We start from the raw sequence: 20,607 nt of genomic DNA, 5'->3' as shown, positions 1-20,607 counted from the left end.
TTCAATACACAGAGCTGAACCTATTTATTGAGTAGTTTGGAAACACTCTGTTTGAAGAATGTCCAACTGGACATTTGGATAGCTTTGAGGCCTATGGTGAAAAAGGATATATCTTCCCACAAAAACTACACAGAAACATTCTGCGAAATTTCTTTCTGATGCGTGTATTCATCTCACAGTGTTAAAGCTTCTTCTAGGTAAAGCAGGTTTGAAACTGTATTTTTCTAGAATCTTCAAGTGCATATTTGAGATTATTTCATCCAATGCGGGTGATGAAATATCTTCACATTAAAACTAGACAGAAGCATACTGAACAACTTCTTTCTGATGTATGCATTCAATACACAGAAATGAACCTGTCCTTTGATTGAGCAATTTGGAAACACTCTGAAAAATCTGCAAGTGGACATTTGAGTGCTTTGATGCCTAGGGTGAAGAAGGATATATCTTATCACAAATACTACACAGAAGCATTCTACGAAATTTCTTTGTGATGTGTGTGTTCACCTCACAGAGTTAAAGGTTTCTCTAGGCTCAGAAGGTTTGAAGCAGTCTTTTTCTAGAATCTGCAAGTGGATATTTGAGATTACTTCATCCAATGCGAGTTATGAAATATGCTCACATAAAAACGACACAGAAGCATTCTGAACAACTACTTTGGCATCGGTGCATTCAACACACAGAGTTGAACCCTTCTTTTGATTGAGCAGTTTTGTAACACTGTCTTTGAAGATTCTGCAAGTGGACATTTGGAGTGCTTTGAGGCCCATGGTGAAAAAGTATATATCTTCCCGCAAAAACTACACAGAAGCATTCTGCGAAATTTCTTTGTTGTGTGTGTATTCATCTCACAGTCTTATTGCTTTCTCTAGGTTCAGCAGGTTTCAAAGTGTCTTTTTCTAGAATCTGCAAGTGGATATATGAGATTGTTTCGTCCCATGCGGGTTATGAAATATATTCACATAAAAACTAGACAGAAGCATTCTGAACAACTTCTTTCTGATGTATGCATTCAATACACAGAGCTCAACCTTCCTTTGGATTGAGCAGTTTGTAAACACTCTGTTTGTAGAATCTGCAAGTGGACATTTGGAGGGCTTTGGAGCCTATGGTGAAAAAGGATATTTCTTCCCACAAAAACTTCACAGAATTATTCTGCAAAATTTCTTTGTGATGTGTGTATTCATCTCGCAGAGTTAAAGCTTTCTCTTGGTTCCGCAGGCATGAAACCATCTTTTTCTAGAATCTGCAAGTGGATATGTCAGATTATTTCGTCCAATGCGGGTTATGAAATATCTTCGCCTAAAAACTACACAGAAGCATTCCGAAACACTTCTTTCTGATGTATGCATTCAGTACACAGAGCTGAACCTTTGTTTTGATTGAGTAGATTGGAAACACTCTGTTCGAGGAATCTGCAAGTGGACATTTGGAGGGCTTTGAGGCCTATGGTGAAAAAGGATATATCTTCCAACCAAAACTACACGGAAGGATTCTGCAAAAATTCCTTTGTGATGTCTGTATTCATCTGACAGAGTTAAATCTTTCTCTAGCTTCTGCAGGTTTGAAACAGTCTGTTTCTAGAATCTGCAAGTGGATTTTGAGGTTATTTCATGCATGCCAGTTATGAAATATCTTCACATAAAAACGAAACAGAAGCATTGTGAACAACTTCTTTCTAATCGGTGCATTCAATACACTGATCTGAACCTTTCTTTTGATTGAGCAGTTTGGAAACACACTGTGTGAAGTATTTGCAAGTGGACATTAGGAGTGCTTTGAGGCCTATGGTTAAACAGAATATATCTATGCAAAAAAACTACACAGAAGCATTCTGTGAAATTTCTTTGTGATGTGTGTATTCATCTCACAGAGTTAAAGCTTTCTCAAGGCTCAATAGGTTTGAAACAGTCTTTTTCCAGAATCTGCAAGTGGATATTTGAGATTATTTCGTACAATGCGGGTTATGAAATATCTTCACATAAACACTAGACAGAAGCATACTGAGCAACTTCTTTCTGATGTATGCATTCAATACACACAGCTGAAACTATTTATTGAGTAGTTTGGAAACACTCTGTTTGAAGAATGTCCAACTGGACATTTGGAGAGCTTTGAGGCCTATGGTGAAAAAGGATATATCTTCCGACAAAAACTACACAGAAACATTCTGCGAAATTTCTTTCTGATGCGTGTATTCATCTCACAGTGTTAAAGCTTCTTCTAGGTAAAGCAGGTTTGAAACTGTATTTTTCTAGAATCTTCAAGTGCATATTTGAGATTATTTCATCCAATGCGGGTGATGAAATATCTTCACATTAAAACTAGACAGAAGCATACTGAACAACTTCTTTCTGATGTATGCGTTCAATACACAGAGCTGCAACTTTCTTTTGATTGAGCAGTTTGGAAGCACTCTGCTCGAAGAATCTGCAAGTGGACATTGGGAGTGCATTCAGGCCTATGGTGAAAAAGGATATAACTTCCCACAAAAACTACACAGAAATATTCTTCGAAATTTCTTTGTGATGTGTGTATTCATCTCACAGTGTTAAAGCTTTCTCTAGGTTCATCAGGTTTGAAACAGTCTATTTCTGCAATCTGCAAGTGGGTATTTGAGATTATTTCATCCAATGTGGGTTACAAAATATCTTCACATAAAAACTAGACAGAAGCATTCTGAACAACTTCTTTCTGATGTATGCATTCAATACACAGAAATGAACCTGTCCTTTGATTGAGCAATTTGGAAACACTCTGAAAAATCTGCAAGTGGACATTTGAGTGCTTTGATGCCTAGGGTGAAGAAGGATATATCTTACCACAAATACTACACAGAAGCATTCTACGAAATTTCTCTTGATGTGTGTGTTCACCTCACAGAGTTAAAGGTTTCTCTAGGCTGAGAAAGTTTGAAGCAGTCTTTTTCTAGAATCTGCAAGTGGATATTTGAGATTACTTCATCCAATGCGAGTTATGAAATATCCTCACATAAAAACGACACAGAAGCATTCTGAACAACTACTTTGGGATCGGTGCATTCAACACACAGAGGTGAACCCTTCTTTTGATTGAGCAGTTTTGTAACACTGTCTTTGAAGATTCTGCAAGTGGACATTTGGAGTGCTTTGAGGCCCATGGTGAAAAAGTATATATCTTCCCGCAAAAACTACACAGAAGCATTCTGCGAAATTACTTTGTTGTGTGTGTATTCATCTCACAGACTTATTGCTTTCTCTAGGTTCAGCAGGTTTCAAAGTGTCTTTTTCTAGAATCTGCAAGTGGATATTTGAGATTATTTCGTCCAATGCATATTATGAATTATCTTCACATAAAAACTAGACAGAAGCATTCTGAACAACTTCCTTTTATGTATGCATTCAGTACACAGAGCTGAACTTTTCTTTTCATTGAGCAGTTTGGAAACACACTGTTTTCAGAATCCGCAAGTGGACATTGGGAGTAATTTGAGGCCTATGGTGAAAAAAGACATATCTACTCACAAAAACTACACAGAAGCATTCAGCGAAATTTCTTTGTGATGTGTGTATTTATCTGACAGAGTTAAAGCTTTCTCTACATTCAGCAGGTTTGAAACAGTCTTTTTCTAAAATCTGCAAGTGGATATTTGAAATTGTTTCGTCCCATGTGGGTTATGAAATATATTCACATAAAAACTAGACAGAAGCATTCTGAACAACTTCTTTCTGATGTATGCATTCAATACACAGAGCTCAACCTTCCTTTGGATTGAGCAGTTTGTAAACACTCTGTTTGTAGAATCTGCAAGTGGACATTTGGAGGGCTTTGGAGCCTATGGTGAAAAAGGATATATCTTCCCACAAAAACTTCACAGAATTATTCTGCAAAATTTCTTTGTGATGTGTGTATTCATCTCGCAGAGTTAAAGCTTTCTCTTGGTTCCGCAGGCATGAAACCGTCTTTTTCTAAAATCTGCAAGTGGATATGTCAGATTATTTCGTCCAATGCGGGTTATGAAATATCTTCGCCTAAAAACTACACAGAAGCGTTCTGAAACACTTCTTTCTGATGTATGCATTCAGTACACAGAGCTGAACATTTGTTTTGATTGAGCAGATTGGAAACACTCTGTTCGAGGAATCTGCAAGTGGACATTTGGAGGGCTTTGAGGCCTATGGTGAAAAAGGATATATCTTCCAACCAAAACTACACGGAAGTATTCTGCAAAAATTCCTTTGTGATGTCTGTATTCATCTGACAGAGTTAAATCTTTCTCTAGCTTCTGCAGGTTTGAAACAGTCTGTTTCTAGAATCTGCAAGTGGATTTTGAGATTATTTCGTGCATGCCAGTTATGAAATATATTCACATAAAAACGAAACAGAAGCATTGTGAACAACTTCTTTCTAATCGGTGCATTCAATACACTGATCTGAACCTTTCTTTTGATTGAGCAGTTTGGAAACACACTGTTTGAAGTATTTGCAAGTGGACATTAGGAGTGCTTTGAGGCCTATGGTTAAACAGAATATATCTACGCAAAAAAACTACACAGAAGCATTCTGTGAAATTTCTTTGTGATGTGTGTATTCATCTCACAGAGTTAAAGCTTTCTCTAGGCTCAGCCGGTTTGAAACAGTCTTTTTCTAAAATCTGCAAGTGGATATTTGAGATAATTTCGTCCAATGCGGGTTATGAAATATCTTCACATAAAAACTAGACAGAAGCATTCTGAACAACTTCTTTCTGATGTATGCATTCAATACACAGAGCTGAACCTTTCTATTAAATGAACAGATTGGAAACATTCTCTTTGAACAATCTGCAACTGGACATTTTGATTGCTTTGAGGCCTGTGGTGAAAAACGTTATATCTTCCCACAAATACCACTCAGAAGCATTCTGCGAAATTTCTTTCTGATGTGTGCATTCATCTCACAGAGTTAAAGCTTTCTCTAGGCTCAATAGGTTGGAAACAGTCTTTTTCCAGAATCTGCAAGTGGATATTTGAGATTATTTCGTACAATGCGGGTTATGAAATATCTTCACCTAAACACTAGACAGAAGCATACTGAGCAACTTCTTTCTGATGTATGCATTCAATACACAGAGCTGAACCTATTTATTGAGTAGTTTGGAAACACTCTGTTTGAAGAATGTCCAACTGGACATTTGGAGAGCTTTGAGGCCTATGGTGAAAAAGGATATATCTTCCCACAAAAACTACACAGAAACATTCTGCGAAATTTCTTTCTGATGCGTGTATTCATCTCACAGTGTTAAAGCTTCTTCTAGGTAAAGCAGGTTTGAAACTGTATTTTTCTAGAATCTTCAAGTGCATATTTGAGATTATTTCATCCAATGCGGGTGATGAAATATCTTCACATTAAAACTAGACAGAAGCATACTGAACAACTTCTTTCTGATGTATGCATTCAATACACAAAAATGAACCTGTCCTTTGATTGAGCAATTTGGAAACACTCTGAAAAATCTGCAAGTGGACATTTGAGTGCTTTGATGCCTAGGGTGAAGAAGGATATATCTTATCACAAATACTACACAGAAGCATTCTACGAAATTTCTTTGTGATATGTGTGTTCACCTCACAGAGTTAAAGGTTTCTCTAGGCTCAGAAGGTTTGAAGCAGTCTTTTTCTAGAATCTGCAAGTGGATATTTGAGATTACTTCATCCAATGCGAGTTATGAAATATGCTCACATAAAAACGACACAGAAGCATTCTGAACAACTACTTTGGCATCGGTGCATTCAACACACAGAGTTGAACCCTTCTTTTGATTGAGCAGTTTTGTAACACTGTCTTTGAAGATTCTGCAAGTGGACATTTGGAGTGCTTTGAGGCCCATGGTGAAAAAGTATATATCTTCCCGCAAAAACTACACAGAAGCATTCTGCGAAATTTCTTTGTTGTGTGTGTATTCATCTCACAGACTTATTGCTTTCTCTAGGTTCAGCAGGTTTCAAAGTGTCTTTTTCTAGAATCTGCAAGTGGATATTTGAGATTGTTTCGTCCCATGCGGGTTATGAAATATATTCACATAAAAACTAGACAGAAGCATTCTGAACAACTTCTTTCTGATGTATGCATTCAATACACAGAGCTCAACCTTCCTTTGGATTGAGCAGTTTGTAAACACTCTGTTTGTAGAATCTGCAAGTGGACATTTGGAGGGCTTTGGAGCCTATGGTGAAAAAGGATATATCTTCCCACAAAAACTTCACAGAATTATTCTGCAAAATTTCTTTGTGATGTGTGTATTCATCTCGCAGAGTTAAAGCTTTCTCTGGGTTCCGCAGGCATGAAACCGTCTTTTTCTAGAATCTGCAAGTGGATATGTCAGATTATTTCGTCCAATGCGGGTTATGAAATATCTTCGCCTAAAAACTACACAGAAGCATTCTGAAACACTTCTTTCTGATGTATGCATTCAGTACACAGAGCTGAACCTTTGTTTTGATTGAGCAGATTGGAAACACTCTGTTCGAGGAATCTGCAAGTGGACATTTGGAGGGCTTTGAGGCCTATGGTGAAAAAGGATATATCTTCCAACCAAAACTACACGGAAGGATTCTGCAAAAACTCCTTTGTGATGTCTGTATTCATCTGACAGAGTTAAATCTTTCTCTAGCTTCTGCAGGTTTGAAACAGTCTGTTTCTAGAATCTGCAAGTGGATTTTGAGATTATTTCGTGCATGCGAGTTATGAAATATCTTCACATAAAAACGAAACAGAAGCATTGTGAACAACTTCTTTCTAATCGGTGCATTCAATACACTGATCTGAACCTTTCTTTTGATTGAGCAGTTTGGAAACACACTGTTTGAAGTATTTGCAAGTGGACATTAGGAGTGCTTTGAGGCCTATGGTTAAACAGAATATATCTACGCAAAAAAACTACACAGAAGCATTCTGTGAAATTTCTTTGTGATGTGTGTATTCATCTCACAGAGTTAAAGCTTTCTCTAGGCTCAGCCGGTTTGAAACAGTCTTTTTCTAAAATCTGCAAGTGGATATTTGAGATAATTTCGTCCAATGCGTGTTATGAAATATCTTCACATAAAAACTAGACAGAAGGATTCTGAACAACTTCTTTCTGATGTATGCATTCAATACCCAGAGCTGAACCTTTCTTTTGATTGAGCAGTTTGGAAACACTCTGTTTGAAGGATCTGCAAGTGGACATATGCAGTGCTTTCTGGCTTATGGTGAAAAAGGATATATTTTCCAACAAGAACTACACAAAATCATTCTGCAAAATTTCTTTGTGATGTGTGTATTCATCTCACAGAGCTAAAGCTTTCTCTAGGTTCAGCAGGTTTGAAAAAGTCTTTTTCTAGAATCTGCAGGTGGATATTTGAGATTATTTCGTCCAATGCTGGTTATGAAATATCTTCACATAAAAACTAGACAGAAGCATTCTGAACAACTTCTTTCTGATGTATGCATTCAATACACAGAGCTGAAACTTTCTATTAAATGAACAGATTGGAAACATTCTCTTTGAACAATCTGCAACTGGACATTTTGATTGCTTTGAGGCCTGTGGTGAAAAACGTTATATCTTCCCACAAATACCACTCAGAAGCATTCTGCGAAATTTCTTTCTGATGTGTGCATTCATCTCACAGAGTTAAAGCTTTCTCTAGGCTCAATAGGTTGGAAACAGTCTTTTTCCAGAATCTGCAAGTGGATATTTGAGATTATTTCGTACAATGCGGGTTATGAAATATCTTCACCTAAACACTAGACAGAAGCATACTGAGCAACTTCTTTCTGATGTATGCATTCAATACACAGAGCTGAACCTATTTATTGAGTAGTTTGGAAACACTCTGTTTGAAGAATGTCCAACTGGACATTTGGAGAGCTTTGAGGCCTATGGTGAAAAAGGATATATCTTCCCACAAAAACTACACAGAAACATTCTGCGAAATTTCTTTCTGATGCGTGTATTCATCTCACAGTGTTAAAGCTTCTTCTAGGTAAAGCAGGTTTGAAACTGTATTTTTCTAGAATCTTCAAGTGCATATTTGAGATTATTTCATCCAATGCGTGTTATGAAATATCTTCACATTAAAACTAGACAGAAGCATACTGAACAACTTCTTTCTGATGTATGCGTTCAATACACAGAGCTGCAACTTTCTTTTGATTGAGCAGTTTTGAAGCACTCTGCTCGAAGAATCTGCAAGTGGACATTTGGAGTGCATTCAGGCCTATGGTGAAAAAGGATATAACTTCCCACAAAAACTACACAGAAATATTCTTCGAAATTTCTTTGTGATGTGTGTATTCATCTCACAGTGTTAAAGCTTTCTCTAGGTTCATCAGGTTTGAAACAGTCTATTTCTGCAATCTGCAAGTGGGTATTTGAGATTATTTCATCCAATGTGGGTTACAAAATATCTTCACATAAAAACTAGACAGAAGCATTCTGAACAACTTCTTTCTGATGTATGCATTCAATACACAGAAATGAACCTGTCCTTTGATTGAGCAATTTGGAAACACTCTGAAAAATCTGCAAGTGGACATTTGAGTGCTTTGATGCCTAGGGTGAAGAAGGATATATCTTACCACAAATACTACACAGAAGCATTCTACGAAATTTCTCTTGATGTGTGTGTTCACCTCACAGAGTTAAAGGTTTCTCTAGGCTCAGAAGGTTTGAAGCAGTCTTTTTCTAGAATCTGCAAGTGGATATTTGAGATTACTTCATCCAATGCGAGTTATGAAATATCCTCACCTAAAAACGACACAGAAGCATTCTGAACAACTACTTTGGGATCGGTGCATTCAACACACAGAGTTGAACCCTTCTTTTGATTGAGCAGTTTTGTAACACTGTCTTTGAAGATTCTGCAAGTGGACATTTGGAGTGCTTTGAGGCCCATGGTGAAAAAGTATATATCTTCCCGCAAAAACTACACAGAAGCATTCTGCGAAATTTCTTTGTGATGTGTGTATTCATCTCACAGACTTATTGCTTTCTCTAGGTTCAGCAGGTTTCAAAGTGTCTTTTTCTAGAATCTGCAAGTGGATATTTGAGATTGTTTCGTCCCATGCGGGTTATGAAATATATTCACATAAAAACTAGACAGAAGCATTCTGAACAACTTCTTTCTGATGTATGCATTCAATACACAGAGCTCAACCTTCCTTTGGATTCAGCAGTTTGTAAACACTCTGTTTGTAGAATCTGCAAGTGGACATTTGGAGGGCTTTGGAGCCTATGGTGAAAAAGGATATATCTTCCCACAAAAACTTCACAGAATTATTCTGCAAAATTTCTTTGTGATGTGTGTATTCATCTCGCAGAGTTAAAGCTTTCTCTTGGTTCCGCAGGCATGAAACCGTCTTTTTCTAGAATCTGCAAGTGGATATGTCAGATTATTTCGTCCAATGCGGGTTATGAAATATCTTCGCCTAAAAACTACACAGAAGCATTCTGAAACACTTCTTTCTGATGTATGCATTCAGTACACAGAGCTGAACCTTTGTTTTGATTGAGCAGATTGGAAACACTCTGTTCGAGGAATCTGCAAGTGGACATTTGGAGGGCTTTGAGGCCTATGTTGAAAAAGGATATATCTTCCAACCAAAACTACACGGAAGGATTCTGCAAAAATTCCTTTGTGATGTCTGTATTCATCTGACAGAGTTAAATCTTTCTCTAGCTTCTGCAGGTTTCAAACAGTCTGTTTCTAGAATCTGCAAGTGGATTTTGAGGTTATTTCCTGCATGCGAGTTATGAAATATCTTCACATAAAAACGAAACAGAAGCATTGTGAACAACTTCTTTCTAATCGGTGCATTCAATACACTGATCTGAACCTTTCTTTTGATTGAGCAGTTTGGAAACACACTGTTTGAAGTATTTGCAAGTGGACATTAGGAGTGCTTTGAGGCCTATGGTTAAACAGAATATATCTACGCAAAAAACCTACACAGAAGCATTCTGTGAAATTTCTTTGTGATGTGTGTATTCATCTCACAGAGTTAAAGCTTTCTCTAGGCTCAGCCGGTTTGAAACAGTCTTTTTCTAAAATCTGCAAGTGGATATTTGAGATAATTTCGTCCAATGCGGGTTATGAAATATCTTCACATAAAAACTAGACAGAAGGATTCTGAACAACTTCTTTCTGATGTATGCATTCAATACCCAGGGCTGAACCTTTCTTTTGATTCAGCAGTTTGGGAACACTCTGTTTGAAGGATCTGCAAGTGGACATATGCAGTGCTTTTTGGCTTATGGTGAAAAAGGATATATTTTCCGACAAAAACTACACAAAATCATTCTTCAAAATTTCTTTGTGATGTGTGTATTCATCTCACAGAGCTAAAGCTTTCTCTAGGTTCAGCAGGTTTGAAAAAGTCTTTTTCTAGAATCTGCAGGTGGATATTTGAGATTATTTCGTCCAATGCTGGTTATGAAATATCTTCACATAAAAACTAGACAGAAGCATTCTGAACAACTTCTTTCTGATGTATGCATTCAATACACAGAGCTGAACCTTTCTATTAAATGAACAGATTGGAAACATTCTCTTTGAACAATCTGCAACTGGACATTTTGATTGCTTTGAGGCCTGTGGTGAAAAACGTTATATCTTCCCACAAATACCACTCAGAAGCATTCTGCGAAATTTCTTTCTGATGTGTGCATTCATCTCACAGAGTTAAAGCTTTCTCTAGGCTCAATAGGTTTGAAACAGTCTTTTTCCAGAATCTGCAAGTGGATATTTGAGATTATTTCGTACAATGCGGGTAATGAAATATCTTCACATAAACACTAGACAGAAGCATACTGAGCAACTTCTTTCTGATGTATGCATTCAATACACAGAGCTGAACCTATTTATTGAGTAGTTTGGAAACACTCTGTTTGAAGAATGTCCAACTGGACATTTGGAGAGCTTTGAGGCCTATGGTGAAAAAGGATATATCTTCCCACAAAAACTACACAGAAACATTCTGCGAAATTTCTTTCTGATGCGTGTATTCATATCACAGTGTTAAAGCTTCTTCTAGGTAAAGCAGGTTTGAAACTGTATTTTTCTAGAATCTTCAAGCGCATATTTGAGATTATTTCATCCAATGCGTGTTATGAAATATCTTCACATTAAAACTAGACAGAAGCATACTGAACAACTTCTTTCTGATGTATGCGTTCAATACACAGAGCTGCAACTTTCTTTTGATTGAGCAGTTTGGAAGCACTCTGCTCGAAGAATCTGCAAGTGGACATTTGGAGTGCATTCAGGCCTACGGTGAAAAAGGATATAACTTCCCACAAAAACTACACAGAAATATTCTTCGAAATTTCTTTGTGATGTGTGTATTCATCTCACAGTGTTAAAGCTTTCTCTAGGTTCATCAGGTTTGAAACAGTCTATTTCTGCAATCTCCAAGTGGGTATTTGAGATTATTTCATCCAATGTGGGTTACAAAATATCTTCACATAAAAACTAGACAGAAGCATTCTGAACAACTTCTTTCTGATGTATGCATTCAATACACAGAAATGAACCTGTCCTTTGATTGAGCAATTTGGAAACACTCTGAAAAATCTGCAAGTGGACATTTGAGTGCTTTGATGCCTAGGGTGAAGAAGGATATATCTTACCACAAATACTACACAGAAGCATTCTACGAAATTTCTCTTGATGTGTGTGTTCACCTCACAGAGTTAAAGGTTTCTCTAGGCTCAGAAGGTTTGAAGCAGTCTTTTTCTAGAATCTGCAAGTGGATATTTGAGATTACTTCATCCAATGCGAGTTATGAAATATGCTCACATAAAAACGACACAGAAGCATTCTGAACAACTACTTTGGCATCGGTGCATTCAACACACAGAGTTGAACCCTTCTTTTGATTGAGCAGTTTTGTAACACTGTCTTTGAAGATTCTGCAAGTGGACATTTGGAGTGCTTTGAGGCCCATGGTGAAAAAGTATATATCTTCCCGCAAAAACTACACAGAAGCATTCTGCGAAATTTCTTTCTTGTGTGTGTATTCATCTCACAGACTTATTGCTTTCTCTAGGTTCAGCAGGTTTCAAAGTGTCTTTTTCTAGGATCTGCAAGTGGATATATGAGATTGTTTCGTCCCATGCGGGTTATGAAATATATTCACATAAAAACTAGACAGAAGCATTCTGAACAACTTCTTTCTGATGTATGCATTCAATACACAGAGCTCAACCTTCCTTTGGATTGAGCAGTTTGTAAACACTCTGTTTGTAGAATCTGCAAGTGGACATTTGGAGGGCTTTGGAGCCTATGGTGAAAAAGGATATATCTTCCCACAAAAACTTCACAGAATTATTCTGCAAAATTTCTTTGTGATGTGTGTATTCATCTCGCAGAGTTAAAGCTTTCTCTGGGTTCCGCAGGCATGAAACCGTCTTTTTCTAGAATCTGCAAGTGGATATGTCAGATTATTTCGTCCAATGCGGGTTATGAAATATCTTCGCCTAAAAACTACACAGAAGCATTCTGAAACACTTCTTTCTGATGTATGCATTCAGTACACAGAGCTGAACCTTTGTTTTGATTGAGCAGATTGGAAACACTCTGTTCGAGGAATCTGCAAGTGGACATTTGGAGGGCTTTGAGGCCTATGGTGAAAAAGGATATATCTTCCAACCAAAACTACACGGAAGGATTCTGCAAAAATTCCTTTGTGATGTCTGTATTCATCTGACAGAGTTAAATCTTTCTCTAGCTTCTGCAGGTTTGAAACAGTCTGTTTCTAGAATCTGCAAGTGGATTTTGAGATTATTTCGTGCATGCGAGTTATGAAATATCTTCACATAAAAACGAAACAGAAGCATTGTGAACAACTTCTTTCTAATCGGTGCATTGAATACACTGATCTGAACCTTTCTTTTGATTGAGCAGTTTGGAAACACACTGTTTGAAGTATTGGCAAGTGGACATTAGGAGTGCTTTGAGGCCTATGGTTAAACAGAATATATCTACGCAAAAAAACTACACAGAAGCATTCTGTGAAATTTCTTTGTGATGTGTGTATTCATCTCACAGAGTTAAAGCTTTCTCTAGGCTCAGCCGGTTTGAAACAGTCTTTTTCTAAAATCTGCAAGTGGATATTTGAGATAATTTCGTCCAATGCGGGTTATGAAATATCTTCACATAAAAACTAGACAGAAGGATTCTGAACAACTTCTTTCTGATGTATGCATTCAATACCCAGAGCTGAACCTTTCTTTTGATTGAGCAGTTTGGAAACACTCTGTTTGAAGGATCTGCAAGTGGACATATGCAGTGCTTTCTGGCTTATGGTGAAAAAGGATATATTTTCGGACAAGAACTACACAAAATCATTCTGCAAAATTTCTTTGTGATGTGTGTATTCATCTCACAGAGCTAAAGCTTTCTCTAGGTTCAGCAGGTTTGAAAAAGTCTTTTTCTAGAATCTGCAGGTGGATATTTGAGATTATTTCGTCCAATGCTGGTTATGAAATATCTTCACATAAAAACTAGACAGAAGCATTCTGAACAACTTCTTTCTGATGTATGCATTCAATACACAGAGCTGAACCTTTCTATTAAATGAGCAGATTGGAAACATTCTCTTTGAACAATCTGCCATTGGACATTTTGATTGCTTTGAGGCCTGTGGTGAAAAACGTTATATCTTCCCACAAATACCACTCAGAAGCATTCTGCGAAATTTCTTTCTGATGTGTGCATTCATCTCACAGAGTTAAAGCTTTCTCTAGGCTCAATAGGTTGGAAACAGTCTTTTTCCAGAATCTGCAAGTGGATATTTGATATTATTTCGTACAATGCGGGTAATGAAATATCTTCACATAAACACTAGACAGAAGCATACTGAGCAACTTCTTTCTGATGTATGCATTCAATACACAGAGCTGAACCTATTTATTGAGTAGTTTGGAAACACTCTGTTTGAAGAATGTCCAACTGGACATTTGGAGAGCTTTGAGGCCTATGGTGAAAAAGGATATATCTTCCCACAAAAACTACACAGAAACATTCTGCGAAATTTCTTTCTGATGCGTGTAATCATATCACAGTGTTAAAGCTTCTTCTAGGTAAAGCAGGTTTGAAACTGTATTTTTCTAGAATCTTCAAGCGCATATTTGAGATTATTTCATCCAATGCGTGTTATGAAATATCTTCACATTAAAACTAGACAGAAGCATACTGAACAACTTCTTTCTGATGTATGCGTTCAATACACAGAGCTGCAACTTTCTTTTGATTGAGCAGTTTGGAAGCACTCTGCTCGAAGAATCTGCAAGTGGACATTTGGAGTGCATTCAGGCCTACGGTGAAAAAGGATATAACTTCCCACAAAAACTACACAGAAATATTCTTCGAAATTTCTTTGTGATGTGTGTATTCATCTCACAGTGTTAAAGCTTTCTCTAGGTTCATCAGGTTTGAAACAGTCTATTTCTGCAATCTCCAAGTGGGTATTTGAGATTATTTCATCCAATGTGGGTTACAAAATATCTTCACATAAAAACTAGACAGAAGCATTCTGAACAACTTCTTTCTGATGTATGCATTCAATACACAGAATTGAACCTGTCCTTTGATTGAGCAATTTGGAAACACTCTGAAAAATCTGCAAGTGGACATTTGAGTGCTTTGATGCCTAGGGTGAAGAAGGATATATCTTACCACAAATACTACACAGAAGCATTCTACGAAATTTCTCTTGATGTGTGTGTTCACCTCACAGAGTTAAAGGTTTCTCTAGGCTCAGAAGGTTTGAAGCAGTCTTTTTCTAGAATCTGCAAGTGGATATTTGAGATTACTTCATCCAATGCGATTTATGAAATATCCTCACCTAAAAACGACACAGAAGCATTCTGAACAACTACTTTGGGATCGGTGCATTCAACACACAGAGTTGAACCCTTCTTTTGATTGAGCAGTTTTGTAACACTGTCTTTGAAGATTCTGCAAGTGGACATTTGGAGTGCTTTGAGGCCCATGGTGAAAAAGTATATATCTTCCCGCAAAAACTACACAGAAGCATTCTGCGAAATTTCTTTGTTGTGTGTGTATTCATCTCACAGACTTATTGCTTTCTCTAGGTTCAGCAGGTTTCAAAGTGTCTTTTTCTAGAATCTGCAAGTGGATATTTGAGATTGTTTCGTCCCATGCGGGTTATGAAATATATTCACATAAAAACTAGACAGAAGCATTCTGAACAACTTCTTTCTGATGTATGCATTCAATACACAGAGCTCAACCTTCCTTTGGATTGAGCAGTTTGTAAACACTCTGTTTGTAGAATCTGCAAGTGGACATTTGGAGGGCTTTGGAGCCTATGGTGAAAAAGGATATATCTTCCCACAAAAACTTCACAGAATTATTCTGCAAAATTTCTTTGTGATGTGTGTATTCATCTCGCAGAGTTAAAGCTTTCTCTTGGTTCCGCAGGCATGAAACCGTCTTTTTCTAGAATCTGCAAGTGGATATGTCAGATTATTTCGTCCAATGCGGGTTATGAAATATCTTCACCTAAAAACTACACAGAAGCCTTCTGAAACACTTCTTTCTGATGTATGCATTCAGTACACAGAGCTGAACCTTTGTTTTGATTGAGCAGATTGGAAACACTCTGTTCGAGGAATCTGCAAGTGGACATTTGGAGGGCTTTGAGGCCTATGGTGAAAAAGGATATATCTTCCAACCAAAACTACACGGAAGGATTCTGCAAAAATTCCTTTGTGATGTCTGTATTCATCTGACAGAGTTAAATCTTTCTCTAGCTTCTGCAGGTTTGAAACAGTCTGTTTCTAGAACCTGCAAGTGGATTTTGAGATTATTTCGTGCATGCGAGTTATGAAATATCTTCACATAAAAACGAAACAGAAGCATTGTGAACAACTTCTTTCTAATCGGTGCATTCAATACACTGATCTGAACCTTTCTTTTGATTGAGCAGTTTGGAAACACACTGTTTGAAGTATTTGCAAGTGGACATTAGGAGTGCTTTGAGGCCTATGGTTAAACAGAATATATCTACGCAAAAAAACTACACAGAAGCATTCTATGAAATTTCTTTGTGATGTGTGTATTCATCTCACAGAGTTAAAGCTTTCTCTAGGCTCAGCCGGTTTGAAACAGTCTTTTTCTAAAATCTGCAAGTGGATATTTGAGATAATTTCGTCCAATGCGGGTTATGAAATATCTTCACATTAAAACTAGACAGAAGGATTCTGAACAACTTCTTTCTGATGTATGCATTCAATACCCAGAGCTGAACCTTTCTTTTGATTCAGCAGTTTGGGAACACTCTGTTTGAAGGATCTGCAAGTGGACATATGCAGTGCTTTTTGGCTTATGGTGAAAAAGGATATATTTTCCGACAAAAACTACACAAAATCATTCTGCAAAATTTCTTTGTGATGTGTGTATTCATCTCACAGAGCTAAAGCTTTCTCTAGGTTCAGCAGGTTTGAAAAAGTCTTTTTCTAGAATCTGCAGGTGGATATTTGAGATTATTTCGTCCAATGCTGGTTATGAAATATCTTCACATAAAAACTAGACAGAAGCATTCTGAACAACTTCTTTATGATGTATGCATTCAATACACAGAGCTGAACATTTCTATTAAATGAACAGATTGGAAACATTCTCTTTGAACAATCTGCAACTGGACATTTTGATTGCTTTGAGGCCTGTGGTGAAAAACGTTATATCTTCCCACAAATACCACTCAGAAGCATTCTGCGAAATTTCTTTCTGATGTGTGCATTCATCTCACAGAGTTAAAGCTTTCTCTAGGCTCAATAGGTTTGAAACAGTCTTTTTCCAGAATCTGCAAGTGGATATTTGAGATTATTTCGTACAATGCGGGTTATGAAATATCTTCACATAAACACTAGACAGAAGCATACTGAGCAACTTCTTTCTGATGTATGCATTCAATACACAGAGCTGAACCTATTTATTGAGTAGTTTGGAAACACTCTGTTTGAAGAATGTCCAACTGGACATTTGGAGAGCTTTGAGGCCTATGGTGAAAAAGGATATATCTTCCCACAAAAACTACACAGAAACATTCTGCGAAATTTCTTTCTGATGCGTGTATTCATCTCACAGTGTTAAAGCTTCTTCTAGGTAAAGCAGGTTTGAAACTGTATTTTTCTAGAATCTTCAAGTGCATATTTGAGATTATTTCATCCAATGCGGGTGATGAAATATCTTCACATTAAAACTAGACAGAAGTATACTGAACAACTTCTTTCTGATGTATGCATTCAATACACAGAAATGAACCTCTCCTTTGATTGAGCAATTTGGAAACACTCTGAAAAATCTGCAAGTGGACATTTGAGTGCTTTGATGCCTAGGGTGAAGAAGGATATATCTTATCACAAATACTACACAGAAGCATTCTACGAAATTTCTTTGTGATGTGTGTGTTCACCTCACAGAGTTAAAGGTTTCTCTAGGCTCAGAAGGTTTGAAGCAGTCTTTTTCTAGAATCTGCAAGTGGATATTTGAGATTACTTCATCCAATGCGAGTTATGAAATATGCTCACATAAAAACGACACAGAAGCATTCTGAACAACTACTTTGGCATCGGTGCATTCAACACACAGAGTTGAACCCTTCTTTTGATTGAGCAGTTTTGTAACACTGTCTTTGAAGATTCTGCAAGTGGACATTTGGAGTGCTTTGAGGCCCATGGTGAAAAAGTATATATCTTCCCGCAAAAACTACACAGAAGCATTCTGCGAAATTTCTTTGTTGTGTGTGTATTCATCTCACAGACTTATTGCTTTCTCTAGGTTCAGCAGGTTTCAAAGTGTCTTTTTCTAGAATCTGCAAGTGGATATATGAGATTGTTTCGTCCCATGCGGGTTATGAAATATATTCACATAAAAACTAGACAGAAGCATTCTGAACAACTTCTTTCTGATGTATGCATTCAATACACAGAGCTCAACCTTCCTTTGGATTGAGCAGTTTGTAAACACTCTGTTTGTAGAATCTGCAAGTGGACATTTGGAGGGCTTTGGAGCCTATGGTGAAAAAGGATATATCTTCCCACAAAAACTTCACAGAATTATTCTGCAAAATTTCTTTGTGATGTGTGTATTCATCTCGCAGAGTTAAAGCTTTCTCTTGGTTCCGCAGGCATGAAACCATCTTTTTCTAGAATCTGCAAGTGGATATGTCAGATTATTTCGTCCAATGCGGGTTATGAAATATCTTCGCCTAAAAACTACACAGAAGCATTCTGAAACACTTCTTTCTGATGTATGCATTCAGTACACAGAGCTGAACCTTTGTTTTGATTGAGCAGATTGGAAACACTCTGTTCGAGGAATCTGCAAGTGGACATTTGGAGGGCTTTGAGGCCTATGGTGAAAAAGGATATATCTTCCAACCAAAACTACACGGAAGGATTCTGCAAAAATTCCTTTGTGATGTCTGTATTCATCTGACAGAGTTAAATCTTTCTCTAGCTTCTGCAGGTTTGAAACAGTCTGTTTCTAGAATCTGCAAGTGGATTTTGAGATTATTTCGTGCATGCCAGTTATGAAATATCTTCACATAAAAACGAAACAGAAGCATTGTGAACAACTTCTTTCTAATCGGTGCATTCAATACACTGATCTGAACCTTTCTTTTGATTGAGCAGTTTGGAAACACACTGTTTGAAGTATTTGCAAGTGGACATTAGGAGTGCTTTGAGGCCTATGGTTAAACAGAATATATCTACGCAAAAAAACTACACAGAAGCATTCTGTGAAATTTCTTTGTGATGTGTGTATTCATCTCACAGAGTTAAAGCTTTCTCTAGGCTCAGCCGGTTTGAAACAGTCTTTTTCTAAAGTCTGCAATGGATATTTGAGATAATTTAGTCCAATGAGGGTTATGAAATATCTTCATATAAAAACTAGACAGAAGGATTCTGAACAACTTCTTTCTGATGTATGCATTCAATACCCAGAGCTGAACCTTTCTTTTGATTGAGCAGTTTGGAAACACTCTGTTTGAAGGATCTGCAAGTGGACATATGCAGTGCTTTCTGGCTTATGGTGAAAAAGGATATATTTTCGGACAAGAACTACACAAAATCATTCTGCAAAATTTCTTTGTGATGTGTGTATTCATCTCACAGAGCTAAAGCTTTCTCTAGGTTCAGCAGGTTTGAAAAAGTCTTTTTCTAGAATCTGCAGGTGGATATTTGAGATTATTTCGTCCAATGCTGGTTATGAAATATCTTCACATAAAAACTAGACAGAAGCATTCTGAACAACTTCTTTCTGATGTATGCATTCAATACACAGAGCTGAACCTTTCTATTAAATGAGCAGATTGGAAACATTCTCTTTGAACAATCTGCCATTGGACATTTTGATTGCTTTGAGGCCTGTGGTGAAAAACGTTATATCTTCCCACAAATACCACTCAGAAGCATTCTGCGAAATTTCTTTCTGATGTGTGCATTCATCTCACAGAGTTAAAGCTTTCTCTAGGCTCAATAGGTTGGAAACAGTCTTTTTCCAGAATCTGCAAGTGGATATTTGATATTATTTCGTACAATGCGGGTAATGAAATATCTTCACATAAACACTAGACAGAAGCATACTGAGCAACTTCTTTCTGATGTATGCATTCAATACACAGAGCTGAACCTATTTATTGAGTAGTTTGGAAACACTCTGTTTGAAGAATGTCCAACTGGACATTTGGAGAGCTTTGAGGCCTATGGTGAAAAAGGATATATCTTCCCACAAAAACTACACAGAAACATTCTGCGAAATTTCTTTCTGATGCGTGTAATCATATCACAGTGTTAAAGCTTCTTCTAGGTAAAGCAGGTTTGAAACTGTATTTTTCTAGAATCTTCAAGCGCATATTTGAGATTATTTCATCCAATGCGTGTTATGAAATATCTTCACATTAAAACTAGACAGAAGCATACTGAACAACTTCTTTCTGATGTATGCGTTCAATACACAGAGCTGCAACTTTCTTTTGATTGAGCAGTTTGGAAGCACTCTGCTCGAAGAATCTGCAAGTGGACATTTGGAGTGCATTCAGGCCTACGGTGAAAAAGGATATAACTTCCCACAAAAACTACACAGAAATATTCTTCGAAATTTCTTTGTGATGTGTGTATTCATCTCACAGTGTTAAAGCTTTCTCTAGGTTCATCAGGTTTGAAACAGTCTATTTCTGCAATCTCCAAGTGGGTATTTGAGATTATTTCATCCAATGTGGGTTACAAAATATCTTCACATAAAAACTAGACAGAAGCATTCTGAACAACTTCTTTCTGATGTATGCATTCAATACACAGAATTGAACCTGTCCTTTGATTGAGCAATTTGGAAACACTCTGAAAAATCTGCAAGTGGACATTTGAGTGCTTTGATGCCTAGGGTGAAGAAGGATATATCTTACCACAAATACTACACAGAAGCATTCTACGAAATTTCTCTTGATGTGTGTGTTCACCTCACAGAGTTAAAGGTTTCTCTAGGCTCAGAAGGTTTGAAGCAGTCTTTTTCTAGAATCTGCAAGTGGATATTTGAGATTACTTCATCCAATGCGATTTATGAAATATCCTCACCT

The sequence above is a fragment of the Symphalangus syndactylus genome, chromosome 24, assembly GCF_028878055.3.
Source record: "Symphalangus syndactylus isolate Jambi chromosome 24, NHGRI_mSymSyn1-v2.1_pri, whole genome shotgun sequence".
NCBI classification, from domain to species: Eukaryota; Metazoa; Chordata; class Mammalia; order Primates; family Hylobatidae; genus Symphalangus; species Symphalangus syndactylus.
This window is presented reverse-complemented; position numbering follows the sequence as displayed.